Below are 19385 nucleotides of genomic sequence, written 5' to 3' on the forward strand. Positions count from 1 at the left end.
CTAATTCTGGTTCTTCTGATTCTGAATCCATGACTCAAGTTATAGTGGAATTGTCTTGATTACCATTCCTAACATTCTCAAAATACAATAAATACAGTTGCAGGAAATCTGAAATAAAAGACAGTGTTTGGAAAAACTTTACCGAACTATCTTTATATGCAGCCTGACATTATGGATCTTTCCAGCATTTTAGGGTTTTAATTCTCTTTGAATCTATATTTCTTAATGCAGACTTAAAACATTATAGAGTGTGCATGCAAACATGTGTAACACTTACCCAAAAGGCTGGTATATGTCTAGGGGAAAAGGAGATCCAGCCACTCACCAACCCCGCCTCCCGTACACGCAGGTGCTGTGAGAATCGCGTTTATGCCTCGTGCCCGCCAACAGTATCAAACCCACAACAAATACCGGTATGAAATACACTTTAAAGAGTTTACTAAAAGTAAAAGAGTATTAGGCAATACAATATATATATACAAGAAAAAAAAAGGCGCCAACTTATCAAAGTTCAGTCAGTTTAGTGCACTCGTTGGAGCTCAACCAGCGAACCATTCGACTCCTCGTCGCTTGCCCCCCGACTTCCATGTCTTCCACCTCGGACTCCCCGGTGGTCTTCTGAGCGCACGTCCTCCTTCCTCGGCGTCTCCCTCCCGACTCCCTTCACCCCCAAGCCCGTGCAACCCCTCCCCCAAGTTCCCAGCCTCACAAAACACAATAACATTCCCCATTGATTAACAAATGAATATAATTACCATATCAGCCATTCTAAAGCGAAACAACGGTGAGAGAAACATTTAACAGACAAAGAAACATTCCTACTCGTAACAAACCAAAGAAGCCCTTTTTAGTAACATACACAGGACATTGTACACATGAAACATTATGCAGTCGTACCTTCATCTTCTTTCAGCAAATGTACAATATTGATCTTTCTGAGAATGTTTTTTTATCCATCTGATGAAAAGTTTTTAGTTGATGTTTGTTGCCAACAGATCAAAGAAGCATAGCTGTACATCCTTCCCCTTGAAATTGGCTAGAATGGAGCTGTGTAAAATAAAAAAGCTGCTTGTTTTATTTGTTGAGGTGTTAAACATCTTGTCTTCAATTCTTTGGCAGAGATCAGGGGACTATTAAGCATGTGGCATATAACATGACAAGGCCCACTGCTTCGAAATTCTACTGCACATATGGCCCAAGGTGCTATACATATTAAAAATATACTCGAAGGCCTTTTTTCTTAGTTTATGTTGCCAGTGAGATGAAAATAGCAGTGAAGATGACCTCAGCTCAGATCAAGACTTCAGCAGACAGTGAGGGAAATTGATCAGCAACCTGAAGGCTGAGAGGCTGAAGTTTAACAGAAAACCTATGACACAAAGAACAGATGGTAGGGAGAAACAATACAGGAGATGCAGCAACTTGCTGATAACCACGGCATGTGCAGATTTTTAAGCACACTGAAGACCAACTACTGCACAAATATACAGTGAACATCCTGTTGAGAGCCAAGAATGGAGTGGAGCATACCAAGGATCGAAATCTGTCAGAGCTCAGAGGAAAGTACACTATGAGTCGGATATGGATTTGGAAGTTAAGCAGTGGTGGTTGAAGGTGGGCTTTATTTTAGTTAAAGATACAGCATGTTAACAGGCTCTTCCAGCCAAACAAATGAAATGGGGTTGAGTGGGATCCAGGATCGGCCATGATGGAATGGCAGAGCAGACTAATTCTGCTCCTATGTCTTCTGGTCGAAGCCTGCACTGCCCAATTATATTCATGTGACCATTTAACCTACTAACCTCTATGTCTTTGGAATGTGGGGGTAACCAGACCATCTGGAGGAAATCCATGTGGAAAATGTACAATTTCTTGTTGACGGCAGTGGAATTGTAGCTTGGTCAGTTGTGCTGCAATAGTGTTACACTACCACCATACACACCTGTGGAACTGTAAAAACTGTGGAATGCCTAAGCGAAAGGTAAGTTCATATGAAGAGCAACATTGGTAGCCATTTCCAAGTGCCAGGTAGTTCCCATTTGAAGTACCGCACACAAAATGCTGGAGAAAATCATCAAGTCAGGTAGCATCTATGGAGGGCAATAACCAGTTGACTTTCAGGCCAAGACCCTTCATCAGGACAGCATTTTGTGTGTGTTGATCAAGATTTCCAGCATCTGTAGAATCTTTTGAGATGCCATTGAAGTCTCTCTGAAAAATGCTAACATTGTTGTGAAGGTCTGCTTCTGTGTTGGTGACTTCTAAGACCTTTGTGCAAATTAATTGTATGGCAGTATGCTCCAGTAGTGTTGTTCACCTCTGTCTGCCGTTCAGGTGCCTTCATTTGTGGGTGTATTTTGTAACATTGACGTGATAGGTCCCAGATCTGTTCAAGTGAGATTTTAATGTGTGGAATATGTAGAAGTTACACCATTGAATAACAAGTCCATTAATACTTTCACACACTTTTCAACTAGACTTACTAATTTTGCTGAACTTCCTGAGCTGGTCTCCTTTTGTGGTGCTAGCAACTCAAACCGTTATGGTTTATACAGTACTTTTTTCTCTGATGACTCTTGGGATGACTGCCATTTAATCAGCTTCATTATCTCTGTCAGCATAGCTCTCGTACAATGGTAGCTGAAAAACAACTTAACAATTTTTATCAATGCACCGTAGAAAGCATCCTATCTGGATGCATCACAGCTTGATATGGCAACTGTGCCCACAAATAAAAAGTAAGAGTTGTAGACTCAGCTCAGTACATCACGAAGATCAGTCTTTCCAGTATGGACTTTGTCTATACTTCTTGCTCTCTCGGCAAAGCAGCTAGCATGGTCAGGGACCCTACCCATCCCAGACATTCTCTTCTTCCCTCTTCTATTGGGCAGAAGATACAAAAGCCTGAAAGCACGTACCACCAGGCTCAAAGATATTTTCTACCTCACTGTATTAAGACTATTAAATAGTTCATTTGTGCAATAAGATTGACTCTTGGCCTTGCAATCTACCTTGTCAGGATCTTGCACCTTACTGTTTACCTGAACTGCACTTGCTCTGTAGCTATTGCACTTTGTTCTGCATTATTATTGTTTCACATTGTTCTACCTCAAATCACTGTGTAATAATCTGACCTGTACAAACTGAGTGCAAGACAATTTTTTTTAGTGTATCTTGGTTCATGTAACAATAATAAACTATTCCAATTCCAATGACCCAACAAAGAAAGCTCTTATGAGACAGCAACTTACTGGAAAAACCTGATGATTAACAACTTGCAAGAGTCACAGAATGTTCAAAGTCTATTATGCTTTATGTAGCACATTTGAAGGCACTTCTTGTTTTTCTACAAGGAAATGCCTACGTGTGTTTAATGAGAAAGAAAGAAATTAACTACAAATGTAAAGTGTTCTTGGATTGGAAACTCTACCATGGCTCAAGGAAAAAGAAATAACTGCATAGGCACGCAAAGGCTGAGAGAGTGAGGTTCAAGAGAAAACCTGTGACCCAAAGGACAGATGGTAGGTAGAAACAATACAGGAGAACCAGCAACTTGCCACTAACCACGGTATGTGCAGATTTTTCAACAATGTCAAGACAGATTACTACACCGACACATAATGACCATCCTGCTAAGAGCCAAGAATGAATGGAGCTTATCACGGATAGAAAGCAGTCAGAGCACAATGGATGGCAGACTAAAAAGAACTCCTCAACCATGATTCTGTCCTTGAAGCATTTATTCTTAACTAAATCTCTCAGCAGGTTATCTAGTTGAGTATATCTGCCACTACAAAAGAGGCTTTGGGAGTAGATTGTATCCCTGCTGAAATTCCAGAACTTGTCAGAGATCAAATTCACAGACTAATCTTCCATATCTGGTGAGGAGGACTATCTGGGAAACTTAGATGTGCCTTAATTGCCACATTGTCTAGAAGGGAGTTGAATCTAATTATGGTAACAGCTCAGCGGTCTCTGTGCATTCTAACATGGGAAGGTTTCAACAACGTCTCCTCACAGAAGTTAAAAAATTGTTCTCTGAATCACAATGCATCTTTATTGCATCTGGAGGCACAATAAATGTGATTTTCTCCACATGACAGTAACTTGTGAACTGCAGAGAGGAACACCAACCTCTGTTCATGGTCTTTTTGAATCTTTAAAGGCCTTTAACTGCCTTTTCAAATTTGGCTGCCTTTAGAAGTCTGTTTCCATCAACAGTTTGGTATGTGATACATGCAGGGCATGCTTCCAACAAAAATGTACGCTCATAAGATTCATTTTTTAATGATTCTACAAATAGCTGAAGCATCTCCTTAATTGTTGGTGGGTTGTTTTTTTTTCAAGTTTAATTAGAAATATCTCAAGAATTATTAACATTCTTAAGTGAATATTTTTCAGTTCTAGAAAAATAATGATTGTTGAGTTGATATGTTTTCCATATTATCTTTTTTTCAAGAGTTAGAAATGATAGACCTTTGGAAAGATATTTTGAAAGAAATGACCTGAAAGCATTTTAATACTGATGTTTACTAATTTAACTTGGATTATACAGTTGAATTTTCTCAATGCACTCTTAGCTTTACTGTTGTGCTCTCTTGGCAAAATTTCAAGCAGCAGTAACTGCCAGCAGTGCAGTTCATTACTACAGTTCATTGGAGATTGAATTTAAGGTTTTGACAGTTGCATCCAATGCAACAATCTTTCACATATATGTATCAAAATTAAGAATTTTCATTTTTATTTAAATTGGTTAAGCACTTTCTAATTTTTACACAATGGGTTAAATATGCCTGTTTTTACACAACCATGGGAAGAAACTATTTACCTTGCTCTGTCTGCACGTTTATTTGAGGAATCCCAAATTATATCTTAATGCTTTTCTCTCCCTTTTTTTCCTGATTTCCATACATGAAATGCTTTTTCCCTAAATTGGCACATCTCGCCATATCTTTGTGATGTCCTCCAAACCTATAAATCCAGTGATATTGAAGCGAATAATTTCAGATGCTGAAGATCAAAAACACAGATTTAAAGTTCTGTTATGTCAGACAGCTTCAGTGGAGGAACAGATTCAGTGTTTCAAGTCCATGCAGCATCCAGTTTTACCTCAGGTTTTGGGCTCTTGACAATGCACCTAAAAGCATATTTGTGCATTAATATGCTTTTGGAATATCACACAGCTCCTGTAGGAGCCTATTACTAATGTCAATGTTTGCACAACATTGGCAGCTAGAGCAAATAGCTCAATGTGACATTGAAATATTGCAGACAGTGGGTGAACCTTGAACAGGTTAAGATTGCTCACTGTGGCTATCTGAATTGCATACTATGGAGAGTAGTCACCATTCACAGGTTGGATCAACACGTACAAACAAGCTGGTGGAGCTCTGCAGGTCGGGCAGCATCCATTGAAATGAGCAGTCAACGTTTCCTGCTCGTTTCAACGGATGCTGTCCGACCTGCTGAGTTCCGCCAGCTTGTTTGTATGTGTTGATTTGACCACAGCATCTGCAGTGTACTTTGTGTTTGTTTTGTATTCACAGGTTGGAGTCTGTGGAACTATGCAGCAAAGAAACACTATGACAATGGAAAAAAATACTACTGTTAATTTGCTTGGGTGATTATTAAGTTTTCTTGATATATGTGATATTTAGACAAAATAGAATATTCAGAATAGTAACCTTTTTGTATTTAAATGTGGCATTGGTGTTAATATTTATAGTGAACTGAGAATGAGATTGTCAGGTCTCACTAAAGAACAACATTTCACTGGTGACAGTAAGGCTGGCAATAATTCTCTGGAAGCAAAATCAAGGCTGTACAGTAAAGGCCCTTGATCTGTCTAGGCAGTGGAAATGTCACCTAAGCTTATTAAATGTTTGCTCGATGAGGCTTCTGGTATCACCCTAGCTTTTGTGTGAGTGCCTTGACTAGAATCATGTCCTTTGGTATCCAGTAGCAAGATAATAATCTGAGAACCTTATCTGAGTGATGTTAGCACAGAGGAATGCACAGGTTGAATCAATCTTATCCAATGTGGTGATTCTACATAATAATACTGCCTTTATTTGCAAATAAACTATATTTGAATGAATGCCATGCTGATGATGGAAAAGTGTGCTTGACAAATTATTATCCAGTTGTAAAATGACTGTGAAATCCCCCAAAATAACTGTTACTTGTGTTTCTGTACCATTAATTCTTGACCCTAAATATCTGTCCTTGGCCAACTTATTTCCTGCCTACATATTGCCTCTATGTTTTTATATTTTGTCACCACAATGTCAAAGTGCAGATCACATGATGTGACCTCTGCTGATGTTTATAACTATCTTTAAATTTTCAAGCAGAAAATTTGCAAGGATATAGCTAGGACATACCAGGAGTTAAGTATCTGAGTTATAGGGAAAGGTTGAATAGGTTAGGATTTTATTTCCTGGAATTTAGGAGAATGAGGGGAGATTTGAAATGGGTATAAAAATGTTTAGGGGTATCAATAGAGTAAATACATATGGACTAGAACTGGAAGTCATAGATTAAGGGTGAAAGATGAGGGTTCTCCTTGACTCAGGATGGTGTGAGTGTGCAATGAGCTGCCAGCGGAGGTGCTGAATGTGAGATTGATGACATTATTTAAGCGAAGTTGGATGGGACGGGTATAGAGGCCTATGGTTCAGGTCTGGGTTGATAGGACTAAGCAAACATAGTTTTGCACAGGCCAGGTGATGACCGCTGGTGTAGTGGCATCTGCACCGCACTTCGAGTTCCAGCTTCGAATCTGGCTGACTCCTTGCACACTTTCGATCTGTGCTGACTTGGCCTCATGAAAAAAGAAACAGACAAATGCTAAAGGAATGAGAAAGGTTGCTGCCCAATCTGCCAAAGCGCAGAGAGGAACAACAACAACTGACAGACTAGACAGAACAAAATTAGTTGCAATTTCATCCAATTAAATATTGGGAAGAAAGAGCACTTTTCTTCTGTCTGCTCACTTTCTCATCTGATGATTCCAGCCATTTCTTAGCAAGATCTTGAAAAATGTAGAAAATAAAAGGAGGTGGAGAATTGAGCTGGCATCAATCACATTTTTTCCTGTTCATGTACCTGTCCAAATGCTTTTAAATTTTGTACTTGTACTGTCCAGACCACAACCTCTCGTAGCAGGTTCCATGTACCCACCACCTTCTGTGTGGGGAAACTTGTCTTTTAGGTTCATTTACATCTTTCTTCTCTCTCCTTAAACCTATGCCCTCTAGACTTCCTTACGCTTGGAAAAAGACTGAGTAGCTACCAGGTCTTTGCCCATTATAAGATTATAAACCCATGTAAGGTTACTACTCAGTCTTCTTCGTTCCTGGGAACACAGTCTCAGATTATCCCATTTCTCGTCTGTGCAACATTGCTGTGAATTGTTTCTGCACCCTCTCTAACTTGTGCCAATCAACTGGCTGGAGTATTCACTGACATCTTTAGCCTTTCACTTTGGTAGTCTGAGATACCCAGCTGTTTCAAGTAGGCTTCAATTATACCAGTGCCAAAAAAGAATGTGGTAACTTGCCTCAATGACTATCATCCAATAGTATTTACTGTATGTCTGCTGTGGTGAAGTGCTTTGGAGGGGTTGGCCATGAAACATATCAACTCATGACTGAGAAGTGACTTGGATCTGCTCCAATTTGCCTATCATCACAACGGGTCAACAGCAATTTTATTGGCTCTTCACTCAGTGCTGGAACATCTGGCCAGGCAAGATGCATTCAGCAAGATATTCCTCATTGCCTACAACTCAGCATTCAACACTAACATCTCCTTAAAACTAATTAATGAGCTCCGAGACTTTGATAACTCTTTGTGCAAATGAGATCCATGCTTTCCTCACTTGCAAACCCCAGTCTGTTTGGATTGGCAATAACATCTGCTCAACAATTATCATCAGCGTAGGTGTACCACAAAGCTGTGTGCTTAGTTCCCTGTTATACTCACTTTATACATGACTTTGAAGCCAAGTTCAGATTGAATGCCATATTTAAGTTTGCTGATGACACCACCGTTGTTGGCTGAATCAAAGGTAGTGGTGAATCAGCATATAAGAGGGAGACTGAAAATCTGCTTGAATATTTCCACAAAAAGGACCTTGCACTCAGCATCAGCAAACCAATAGCTGGTTATTGACTGCAGGTGGAAGGAAATGGAACTCTATGAGCCAGTTCTTATTTGGGGATTGGTGATGGAGAGTGTCAGCAACTTTAAATTCCTTGTCATTATTAGTTCTGTGGCTCTGTCCTGCGACCAGCACACTAGTGCCATTCGAAGAAGGCATGGCAGCACCTCTACTTTGTTAGAAGTTTTTCATTTAAAACCTTGACAAACTTGTATAGGTGCGAAGTGTCAAGTATCCTTACTGGTTGTATCATGGCCTGGTGTCGAAGCACCAATGCCCTTAAGTGGAAAAAGCTACAAAATGTCGTGGATATTAGAGTATATTTAATATTTCAGAAATATTTGAGTAATATTTCAAAAGTATTGTTTGATTAAACTTCTTTGTTTTCATAATTCACTATGGGCTATTGATAAGAAGTACGTGAATGGCATACGCTGTTATGCTACGTCTTATGTGAGCGCTACACAAAAGTAAAATGAAGTAGATGAGCATCTCTCCATTAGCTTCTGGGGTTAAAAATTATAATAGAGGAGATAAGGTAGTTTTAAAATCAAACTGAGATGACAGCCTACCTGTTGAAGTGCATCACGTTTTTCCTTTGGAAGGAGAGAGAGAGAGATGTTTGAGTTTGAAAAAAAGTGCAACGCATTTTTTTTTAGAAGGGGAGAGAGACAGTTGAGTTTTAAAAAAAAACACGGTATCTGTTCAGAAGGGGACAGAGACTGTCAAGTTACAAAGAAGGCTGAAAACGGATGAAATTAATAAACAAAGTATGGTCACAGGTTCATAAACAGTGAGTATTGGCTGATAACCACAATAAATGAAAAAAAAGAAATGACTGACTACATCAGAGAGATGGTTGCATTCGATTGCACAAAAGATAACTGGATCATTTCATAGCTTGTCACACCAGACAGTCAGCCATTCTTGTCTGGCGCATGGTGTCAGGATTGGTTTCCTTTCGGATTAACCAGGTCACGGTATGAACGTTCCTGACTCGACCCTTGTTTTTTTAATGAGGCCGAATAGCTAGCTTGATGCTCAACCCGACACGGATGGAAAGCGTGCCCGGGGGGGGGGGGGTTGGTGGGTGGGGGTGGGGAGGGTGACAGGTTTTGAACTTGGGAGTCTTCGCTTCCGAAGTCCGGCGCTGATGACACTGCGTCACCGGCCGACAAGATAACTGGATGATGAATACTGAACAAATTGAGTAGTATTTTGAGGCAAATGAAGTACAGGCAGTTCCCGAGTTACGAATGTCCAACTTACGAACAACTCATACTTACAAATGGAGGGAGGAGAATGCCATCTGCCATTTTAAGTTATTGCCATTAACACTGTGTTGAGTGTGTAACTTTGTATTTGGCTTAAATATTTGTTAGCAAGATTCACCCTGACCCCCCCCCTTTTCCAGTCAGCACTTGTCCCATTTAACCTGTCTCAGTGCGGTGGACTTTAGGACCCGGGGCAGCAGAGGATCCGCCGCCCGCAGCTGCTGCTGAATCTGCAGTTTTCTGTTCCGTTGACGGAAAATGATCGCGATTGAAAATAAAGTGGAAATAATAAAGCGATCGGAAAGAGGTGAAATGCCATCGGTCATTGGAAAAGCGTTAGGCTACAGTTGGTCAATGATCAGAACAATTTTAAAGGATGCAGGTAAAGGATAAAGTGAGAATAATGGAGCATGTGAAAGTCCCTGCCCCGATGAAAGCTACAATTATTACCAAGCAATGCATTGGTTTAATTATTGAAATACATACATTTCTTAAGTGTTTTATATGCATAGAAAGGTAAAATATATAGTATATACTAAGACCAACGCTTGACTAACTGATGCTAAATAATACTGTATGTACCTGTTCCGACTTGTGTACAAATCCGACTTAAAGACAGACTCAGGAACGAATAAACACGAGGAAATCTGCAGATGCTGGAAATTCAAACAACACACACACAAAATGCTGGTGGAACGCAGCAGGCCAGGCAGCATCTATAGGGAGAAGCGCTGTTGACGTTTTGGGCCGAGACCCTTCATCAGGACGGAACGGAATTTGTTCGTAACCCAGGGACTGCCTGTAAGTGTTGCAACAAATGCCAGTGTTGTTGAGTGCAATACAAGAAAGCATTCAAAAATGGCTCAGAACCGAAACACAATGCACATTCAAATGGCCAGCTGAATTGCTGTATCAGTGGAAATGGCAGCTAGAAATGCAATTGAATTCCAGTTAAGAATGAAAGTGAATGTAAATAAAATTGCAGCATCTAGTCAGAGGCTTGCCTGGCTGAACAAATTGTGTTAATGTTGTGGCAGGGGCTCACATACACCAGACTAATGCCGGTTAAAATGCAACAAAGCAGGACACATACAAAGAGCATGTTGGGCTGACAAAAATAAATGGACTGCACAGAGAAGATAAAATGATTAAAAAGTCAAATTGATGATGAGAGTGACACAGGACTGGGAGGCCTTGGGATTTACGATGTGAAAACTAACAAGAGAAGAGCCATCTGCCTTGTGTCAGAAGTGAATGGCAAATTAATAAAAATGGAATTGGACACTGGCTTGGCAATTTCAGTCATTCCACTACATGAGTTTGAATGGCATTTCAATGATATTGAACTGAAGCCTGCAGATATTCAGCTAAGAACTTACACTGGAGAAAAGACACTTCCTGTTGGAATGACATTCGTAACAGTGAAAAGCAACAAGTGACATTGGGCTTGTATATGGTAGAAACAGAAGGTCCACCATTATGGGGACATGATTGACTGAGACAATTGCAACTTGATTGGAGATCCATCTGCTATCTGCATGCAACATGTGAACTAAGAAAGGTACAATGTGATGCCAGTGAAGGATAGCATTGTGAAACTCAAACATACCAGGGGTAAAATAGTGTTAAATGAAAATGCCAACCCAAGTTTTACGAAGTCCATCCGGTTCCTTATACTGTCTGTGATAAAGTGGCCTGTGAGATCGCTTGAAGGCTAAAATAATTCTTTCCAAAGCTGAATGGAGCCTATGGGGCAATGCCAGTGGTGTCAGTAACTAAGAAGGATGGGCCTGTTGGGATCTGTGGTGATTTTAAGGTCAACCCAGTACTGAAGGAAGATCAATACCCTTTGCCCAGGATAACAGATATCTTTGCAACCCTTTCTAGAAGGAAATACCTCAACAAAATGGACTTAGCCAAGGCCACAGGTGGAAATGGAAGAAGAATTCAAAGTGTTTCTCACTATAAACGCTCACAAAGGACTTTATTGCTCTAATAGACTTAATTTTGGAGTAGCGTGTGCACCTGCACTCTGGCAGAAAGCTATGGACCAGGTGCTGCAAAGCTGTCCAAGCGCTCAGTGTTACCTGGATGACATCATTGATACTGGTGAGAATGATGAGGAACATTTCCAAAATCTCCAAACAGTGTTAAAAAGATTAGAAGATTATGAACTCAGAGCGCAATGCAGCAAGTATGAATTCTTTAAATCAAGCCTCACTTAACAGTAGTCACAATATGATGAATAAGGATTACGGTAGTGTGTTCAGAAATTTCAAGCAGTGGCAGGTGTTCCAAAGCCAAAGGATGTGGCAGAGCTGAGGTTCTTTTTAGTATTTGTCAATTACTATAGCATGTTCCTGCCAAGCCTGGCAACTGTCCTCCACCCCTTGAATTCATTACTACAGATCAGGAAGAAATAGCAATGGACAAAGCAGTGTGAGGTAGCTTTCCAAAAGGGAAAGAAAATGGTGATGTCAAACATTGTACTCAAACATTAAGATCACATTGTCCTGTGAAGCTTAACTGTGTCGCCTCATGTCACATCACATGACACGTGTTATGTCACATGTTATGAGTGATGGAAGTGAATATTCCATAGCCTTTGCATCACGTTCCCTTACCCGCTGCAGAGAAAACTTATGTACAGAAAAGTCGAGTCTAATTCAGAGCGTAGAATGCTTCAACAAGTACCTGTATGGGAGAGAGTTTATTCTGATTACTGATCAAAAACTACTGGTGTCCATTTTCAAATCAGAGAAGGGTGTTGCATTAACAGCAGAAATATGAATTCAGAGATGGGCTCTGTTCCTTGAAGGACACAAATACAAAATCAAATTCAAGAGGAGAATTGATCATGAAAATGCTGATGAATTGTCCCATTTATCCCCTTGGAAAAAGAAATACCTGAAAAATTTACAAAAGAGGAGACTCCTATTGAAATATTCTCCTTACTGCATATCGAAAGTCTCCCAATTATGGCATAGATGATCCAAAGGGAAACTGGAAAAGACTCCATGCTGTCTTCAGTCTACATGGCAATCTAAAATGGCTGGAATATCAAGTCAAGTCACTTTTTATTGTCATTTCGACCATAAACTGCTGGTACAGTACACAGTAAGAATGAAACAATGTTCCTCCAGGACCATGGTGCTACATGAAACAACACAAAACCACACTAGACTACAGACCTACACAGGACTACATAAAGTGCACAAAACAGTGCAGGGCAGTATGATAATTAATAAATAAATAATCAATAAACAAGACAATAGGCACAGTAGAGGACACATTTCAATATAATAATAAATGATGTAGATGTTAGTCTAGACTCTGGGTGTTGAGGAGTTTGATGGCTTGGAGTAAGAATCTGTTGCACAGTCTGGTCGTGAGAGCCCAAATGCTTCGGTACCTTTTGCCAGATGGCAGGAGGGAGAAGAGTTTGTATGAGGGGTGTGTGGGGTCCTTCACAATGCTGTTAGCTTTGTAGAAATTTCAGTTCCTCAATTTTAACCAACGCTAGAATGAACCTGCCTTTGAAAGGGGTTGTCTTATGTGGGGATTACTATCCTGAGAGATAAGTTTTGGAGGAACTTCATGCTGGTCATCTGGACTTGGTCAAAACGAAAGCGCTGACTTGAAGCTTTGTCTGGTCGCCTAGGATAGATCAGCAGATCGAGCAGCTTGTTATTGGTGTTGTTCTGCATTAACTGTGCTGGGGGAGACCCTGTCCTGAGTTGTCTATTACAAAAGCAGCAAGGTGATGCTTCAGTTCAATACTGTGGTCCAGCAGCTAAGTTCAAATGTAAGGAGAACTGCCAAATGAAGTTTTACAAGGCTTGCTCTATGCCATGTCTGCTGGGCCCAAAGGTAGAAGAAATTGACATACTTCAGAGAGCAGATGTGATACAGCCAGCTGTGCAGGAGCAAAGTTCTGGTAAGCAAGTAACCATGAACTAAAAATATGATTTGTACACAAGGCTGCGAATGTTTAGAACCAGAGACAAAGTCTACATGCACATCTTGCAGCCAGAAAACTTGCGATTGGTTGTCATCTGCCATTGTAACAGCCAAGTAGCAGAACTTGTGTGGTCAATTGGGCAAGTTGGTAGAAGATATTTGGATCATGTACACCAGCGAACAGACGGGGGACACAAGAAAGCTACAGAAGCATCCTCTACTGATGAAGCCAGTGTCTCAGCAGATGAACTAATGGATGCTTCAGCAGGAGAAGAGGAGATTCACAATCCATTGCTCTTGACATCAGCTAACCAGGAAGGCACAGAGTGGGAAGCTGCCCAGCAGTCCACAATGGTACGCCAGCCAGTTGACTGCTACCAAGCAGGATAGACATTCCATCATTTTTCTGTTTATCTTTCTTATTCCCTTGCTCTGCGGTTACCACCTATAGCGGAGAAAGATGTACTATGTCAGATTGATTGCAAGAATGTGGCAAGCAAACATACAGGCTGTAGATCATGTGGTGATTTGATTGGGCCTCCGAAGTGCGGGAGGCACTCTCTTTTGGGTGCAGGCTTTCGAGTGTCCATGTCTTTTGTCTCGGGGGTCTGGTTCTAGCTCCCACACTCTGTTAGCCAGTGTTTTACTGCTACAAACATGATTCAGTAAAAACATTTGATTATATTACACTGTTGTAGTCCTTGCTCTGCATTAACACAGTGTGTCTTTTGCATATTGAGTGTTCATTGATTCCATTGTATTTTTTGTTCTATTGTGAATGCCTACAAGAAAATGAATCCCGGTTTGTATGTGGTGTAATCTGTACGTAATTTGATAATAAATTTACTTTGAACTTACTTCAAACTTAATCACTTCCTTCTGATAGTGTGGTGACCAGAAATGTGCACAATACTCCCAAGTGTATTATAACCAATAATTTGTAGAACTGTAGCATGCATCCTACTTCCTGAACTCAATGCCTAGGCTCATAAAGTTTTTTCTGTTTGCTAGCCAGTACTATATCCATGTCATTGTGTCACTACCAATCTATGTCCTTTAAATTTGAGCACTGATATTTCTATATTGGCCTTCTGAAAATCCTAGTGCATCATGCCTGCTGCGTTCCACCTGCATTTTGTGTGTGTTGCTTGAATTTCCACCATCTGCAGATTTCCTCGTGTATGCCTACTTGTTCGCTCTGATTCACTCTTCCAGCTACATCTTCAAAAATTTGATCCAGTCCATGGTGACTTTGATTTACCCTGTCACTGTTTTCCAAATCCTTTGTTATTATCTATTTAATAATAAAACTCAAGTTCTTTCCCACCTTCACTGTCAAACACAGATCTATAATTTCCCCTTTTTATCTCCTCTCCCTTGTGCTTAAATATTGGAGTAGTATCTGCCTCTCTGTAGTATGTAGGAGCTGATCCAGAATGAAAAGAATGTTGAAAAACAAACATTAATGCTTTTGCTATTTCTTGAGTTACTTTTGGGATGGAGGCAATCAAACTACAGGTTATGTTGTCATTCTTTGTGAAGGCATACCCAAATAATTTGAGCAATCAGTTCATCTTTATTTTTCCCCCATAATAAACAATTTTGTTTCTGACTGCGAGGGGACTTTTTTTGTCTTCACTTTTTTTCATGTTGGCTGCCATAGAAACATTTACAGATCATCTTTATGTTCCTTTCAAGTTTACTCTCATTTTCTATTACCCCTCTCCCTACTCTTAATTAATCCCTTGGCTCCGAGTTATCAGGGTTGTTGCTATTTTTTTTTGGAACAATTTATGTCTCCTTCTTGGATCTAATAGTATCTCTATCTTTAGCTATGTTTGAGCCATCTTTCCTGTTTAATTTTTGTGTCAGACACAAGTGAACAATCATCTTAGACATAGAGAACTTCAGCAGTAGTTCCGACATACTTAAATGTTGGCCGTTGTTGATCCAGTATCAATCCTGTAGGTAATGTTGCTCATTGTATTTTGCCCAATTCTTACTTTGTGCAAATATAGTTTACTAAATTTAGATTTAAGACCCTACTTTCAAAAAAAAAAGTCACACTCCATCTTCATAAGATTACAAATAGATCCCTTTTAATGTACAACACTCTGTATAGGATGGATTGTTATCTAGTTGCTTTCTTAAAATATTGATTCAAAATCCAAAGGCATATTAGGAATACCTCCTCCATAATTAGATCTAATGAGTTGATTAAAGTCACCTCTGTCACCCTACTGTAACTACCTTGGTTAGACCAGTTAGCCTGAACTCAGTGGTTTGGAGGATGTTGAAGTCAATTGTTAAGGATGAGTTGATGGAGTACTTGTTGACACAGGACAAGATAGTAGAAAGTCAACATGGTTTCTTTCAGGGAAAATCCTGCCTGATTAACCTGTTGGAATTCTTTGAGGAGATTACAAATAGGATAGGTAAAGGCAATACAGTGGATGTTGTATATTTCGACTTTCAGAAGGCCTTTGACAAGGTGCCACACATGAGGCTGCTTACCAAGTTAAGAGTACATGGTATTCAAGGAAAGTTACTAATATGGTTTGAGCATTGGCTGATTGGTAGGAAGCAGTGAGTGGGAATAAAAGGATCCCTTTCTCGTTGGCTCCCAGTGAATAGTAGTGTTCTGTAGGGGTTGGTGTTGGGGCCACTTCTTTTTATGCTGTATATAAATGATTTAGATGATGGAATAGATGGCTTTGTTGCCAATTTTGCAGATGGTACGAAGGTTGGTGTAGGGGTAGGTAATGATGAGGAAACGGGTAGGATGCAGAATGACTTAGATTAAGAGAATGGGCAAGAGAGTGGCAAATGAAATACAATGTTGGAAAATGCATGGTCATGAACTTTGGTAGTAGAAATAAATGTGTGGACTATTGTCTAAGCAGGGAGAAAATCCAAAAATCTGAGATTCAAAGGGACTTGGGAGTCCTTGTGCAGAACACTCTAAAGGTTAACTTGCAGGTCTAGTCAGTGGTGAGGAAGGCAAATGCTGTGTTAGCATTCATCTAGAATACAAGAGCAAGAATGTGATGCTGAGGCTTTGTAAGGCACTGCTGAGGCCTCACCTTGACTATTGTGAACAGTTTTGGGTCCCTCATCTTAGAAAAGGTGTGCTGGCATTGGAGAGGGTCCAGAGGAGGTTCACAAGGATGATTCCAGGAATGAAAGGGTTATCATATGAGGAATGTTTGATGGCTCTGGGTCTGTACTTGCTGGAATTTAGATGGATGAGGGGGATCTCATTGAAACTTTTTGAATATTGAAAGGCCTAGACAGAGTAGATGTGGAAAGGATTTTCCCATGGTGGAAGAGTCTAGGTCAAGAGGACACAGCCTCAGGAAAGATGGAGGCACTTTCAATACAGAGATGTGGAGAAATTTCTTTAGCCAAAGGTGGTGAATTTGTGGAATTTGTTGCCACATGCAGGTTGTTGGGTGTATTTAAGGCGGAGGTTGATAGGTTCTTGATTGGACATGACATCAAAGGTTACGGGGTTGAGGAGGAGCTAGAGGAAAAGGATCAGCCATGATTGAATGACAGAGCAGACTCGATGGGCCAGATGGCCTAATTCTGCTCCTATGTCTTATTGTGGTCTTACACCTCTAATTTCCTATTTAATGCCATTCCTTATATCACCACTACCTTTGAGGGTCTGTACACATCACCCACTAGAGTTTTATGCTCTGAGCTATTACTTAGATTTACCTATACATATTCCACCTCATCTAAGCTAATTTTATTCCTCACTGTATTACTATCTTTAACCAGCAGTAGTAACCCACCTCTATTTTCCTTTTTGCATGCTTGTTTGAAATGGAATACAACTCTTTGCAGTTTTAGTGCCACAACTTGACATGAGGAAAACCTTGGACCACAAATTTGTTCCATTTCTCAGATCAGTGACTTCTATAACAACAGCTCTTCCCCTAGTTCAGGTGTCATGCAGCTGAAGTCTTCACTTTTGCATTTTCGAGGTAACTATTCCTTTGCATTCATGGCTGGCCTCAATAACCTTGAGTTGGACAAGGCACTGCTGCCCCTGCCTGAACTTGGCTCCCATTCACTACCACCACACCATTATGATTGTTGAACTATGTTTGCTCCTGTTTTCAATTTTAAAATTATCATCCTTGCCTGAATAGACTTTTTTTTATCTCTGTAATTACTTTAGCCCTATAATGATCTAATATGTCTTAGTTCTTATAATTCTTGCCAATAAGTACTGTATCTCCAGTTTTATTCACTGCTGTGTTTGTGCCATCTGTGCTTCTGATTTTCCAAGGCCCCAGGTCTGGAATTCCTATCTTAAACATTTCTCTCTTCTTTAGAAAAAAACACTTAAATCCTGCCTCTTTAATTAAGATCCATGATTTCTTTTTCTGTCCCTTGAGTCACATTTTGTTTTATAACAGTTGTGCAAATGCCCTCATTGGGAAGATTACTACTTGCATTGTTTAAATATAAGTTATTGTTAACATAATTAATGTGAACTTGAATGGTTTGCTTGTATTTCATATTCTGCAGAGGCTGTATTTGTGGTGACAGCTACATGTCTGGAGGCCAATGGTTTCATATTCTTGAATGTTGCTCCAGTTGAACTGATTCATGTTCATGTTGCATTTTATCTCTGAAGCTTTGTTTGACAGAGGATAGAACAAAGGTAGATCATTTTACAAGTTTCAGCAATAGCAGGAAAGCTTAGAATTAATTTATTATTTTGAAACCAGTACAAACAATCTTTGTTAGAAATGTAATAGGGAAATAAAATATGTTTCATGTATGTTATGTAACTGATACATTTGGATAAAACTTGCTTAAACAATTCAGCTTCCATTTAATACTTGGTCTGATTCTCCTCTCCATTAATGTCAATAAGAGCCATGTAGAGGAGACATAAAGCCAATGGCCATTCCAGTTCTTATTTTGATTCCCTGCTGAGTTTAATTTTGCTTGAAGGGGGGAGAAAATTTTGATTAGTATTACTGTGTTAGGCAGTGATGAATGATTCTGTGAATTTACTCATGAAGAGAAGCTGTGTCTGACATCGGGAAAATGAATGAAATTTTCTTAAGGTCATTGACAGTGTCCAGATTATTTTCAGTGCATGAAGAATACAGATAGAATTATATGTCTATGTAATCTACAGAACAGAAAAAAAATGGTTCAGCAATGACACAAGTTCAGAGATGACAAATAAGCCCAAATACACTTGTATTAGCAGGAAGCAGTTATGAATCTCTTTATTTATCTTTGCAACTTTATGGATAAGATAAAACCAGCCACAAAATAATTCTATATTGAAGTATGCATCTGTGGTGGATGGACAATCAACAACTTCTTTGTGCAGCCTTGTTTAGTTATAGAGAGAAGGCAGGAGAATGGGGTTGAGAGGAAAAATAAATCAATCATGATTGAGTAGCAGAGTGGACTTGATTGGCCAAATGGTTTAATTCTGCTCCTGTGTCTCATGGTCTTGTGGTCTAAAAGGCTCCATATTTGTATGCTTATAGAGCATCTCAAACGACCATGATATCAATGTTAAACCCAAAATTGCCAGTTTCTGTGTTAGTGAATCACATAAACATGGACCTCAACTTTATCTGCTTGAGACAGAAATACTTTAGATGGAGGTGAGATTTTGGGGTATTAAGGGATTGAGGAATATTGTTTTAGTACAGGAGAATGGTTCCGAAAAGAAAAAAAATCAGCTGTGATGATATTGAATGAATGAGAAGGTGAGCAGAAATTTTATTTCTTCCTCCTATAACATGGAGTTGTTTGTGTTGTCTTGAGTTATGTAAGAAACATTAAAGCAATAAGGAGTTGTGCACCAGTTCCCAATTGATTAGCCAAAATGAATACCCTTATAATCATGAGAATGGCTTTCTAATAGATGGAGTGGCAACATAGAGATTTTGTTGCATTAGAAAGCCAACTTTTATTTCTTATAAATGTTATTCAAAGTGATA

At 39.7% G+C, this 19385-nt stretch overlaps 1 protein-coding gene across 5 annotated transcripts in view; it reads left to right on the forward strand.

Annotated features, from left to right (window-relative positions):
* The window catches only part of LOC140725527 (inactive N-acetylated-alpha-linked acidic dipeptidase-like protein 2), a 965400-nt gene that overhangs the window by 178488 nt on the left and 767527 nt on the right, over positions 1-19385 (forward strand). Inside the window, exon 1 of one of the 5 annotated variants that reach the window (XM_073041099.1) lies at positions 5459-5486. The exons of the other annotated variants lie outside the window; for them this stretch is intronic. The gene's annotated coding sequence lies outside the window, so the exon portion shown is untranslated. Of the gene's footprint in view, positions 1-5458; positions 5487-19385 lie in introns of those variants that run through there. 5 annotated transcript variants of the gene reach the window in all.

This window comes from Hemitrygon akajei, chromosome 3 (genome assembly GCF_048418815.1).
Source record: "Hemitrygon akajei chromosome 3, sHemAka1.3, whole genome shotgun sequence".
NCBI classification, from domain to species: domain Eukaryota; kingdom Metazoa; phylum Chordata; class Chondrichthyes; order Myliobatiformes; family Dasyatidae; genus Hemitrygon; species Hemitrygon akajei.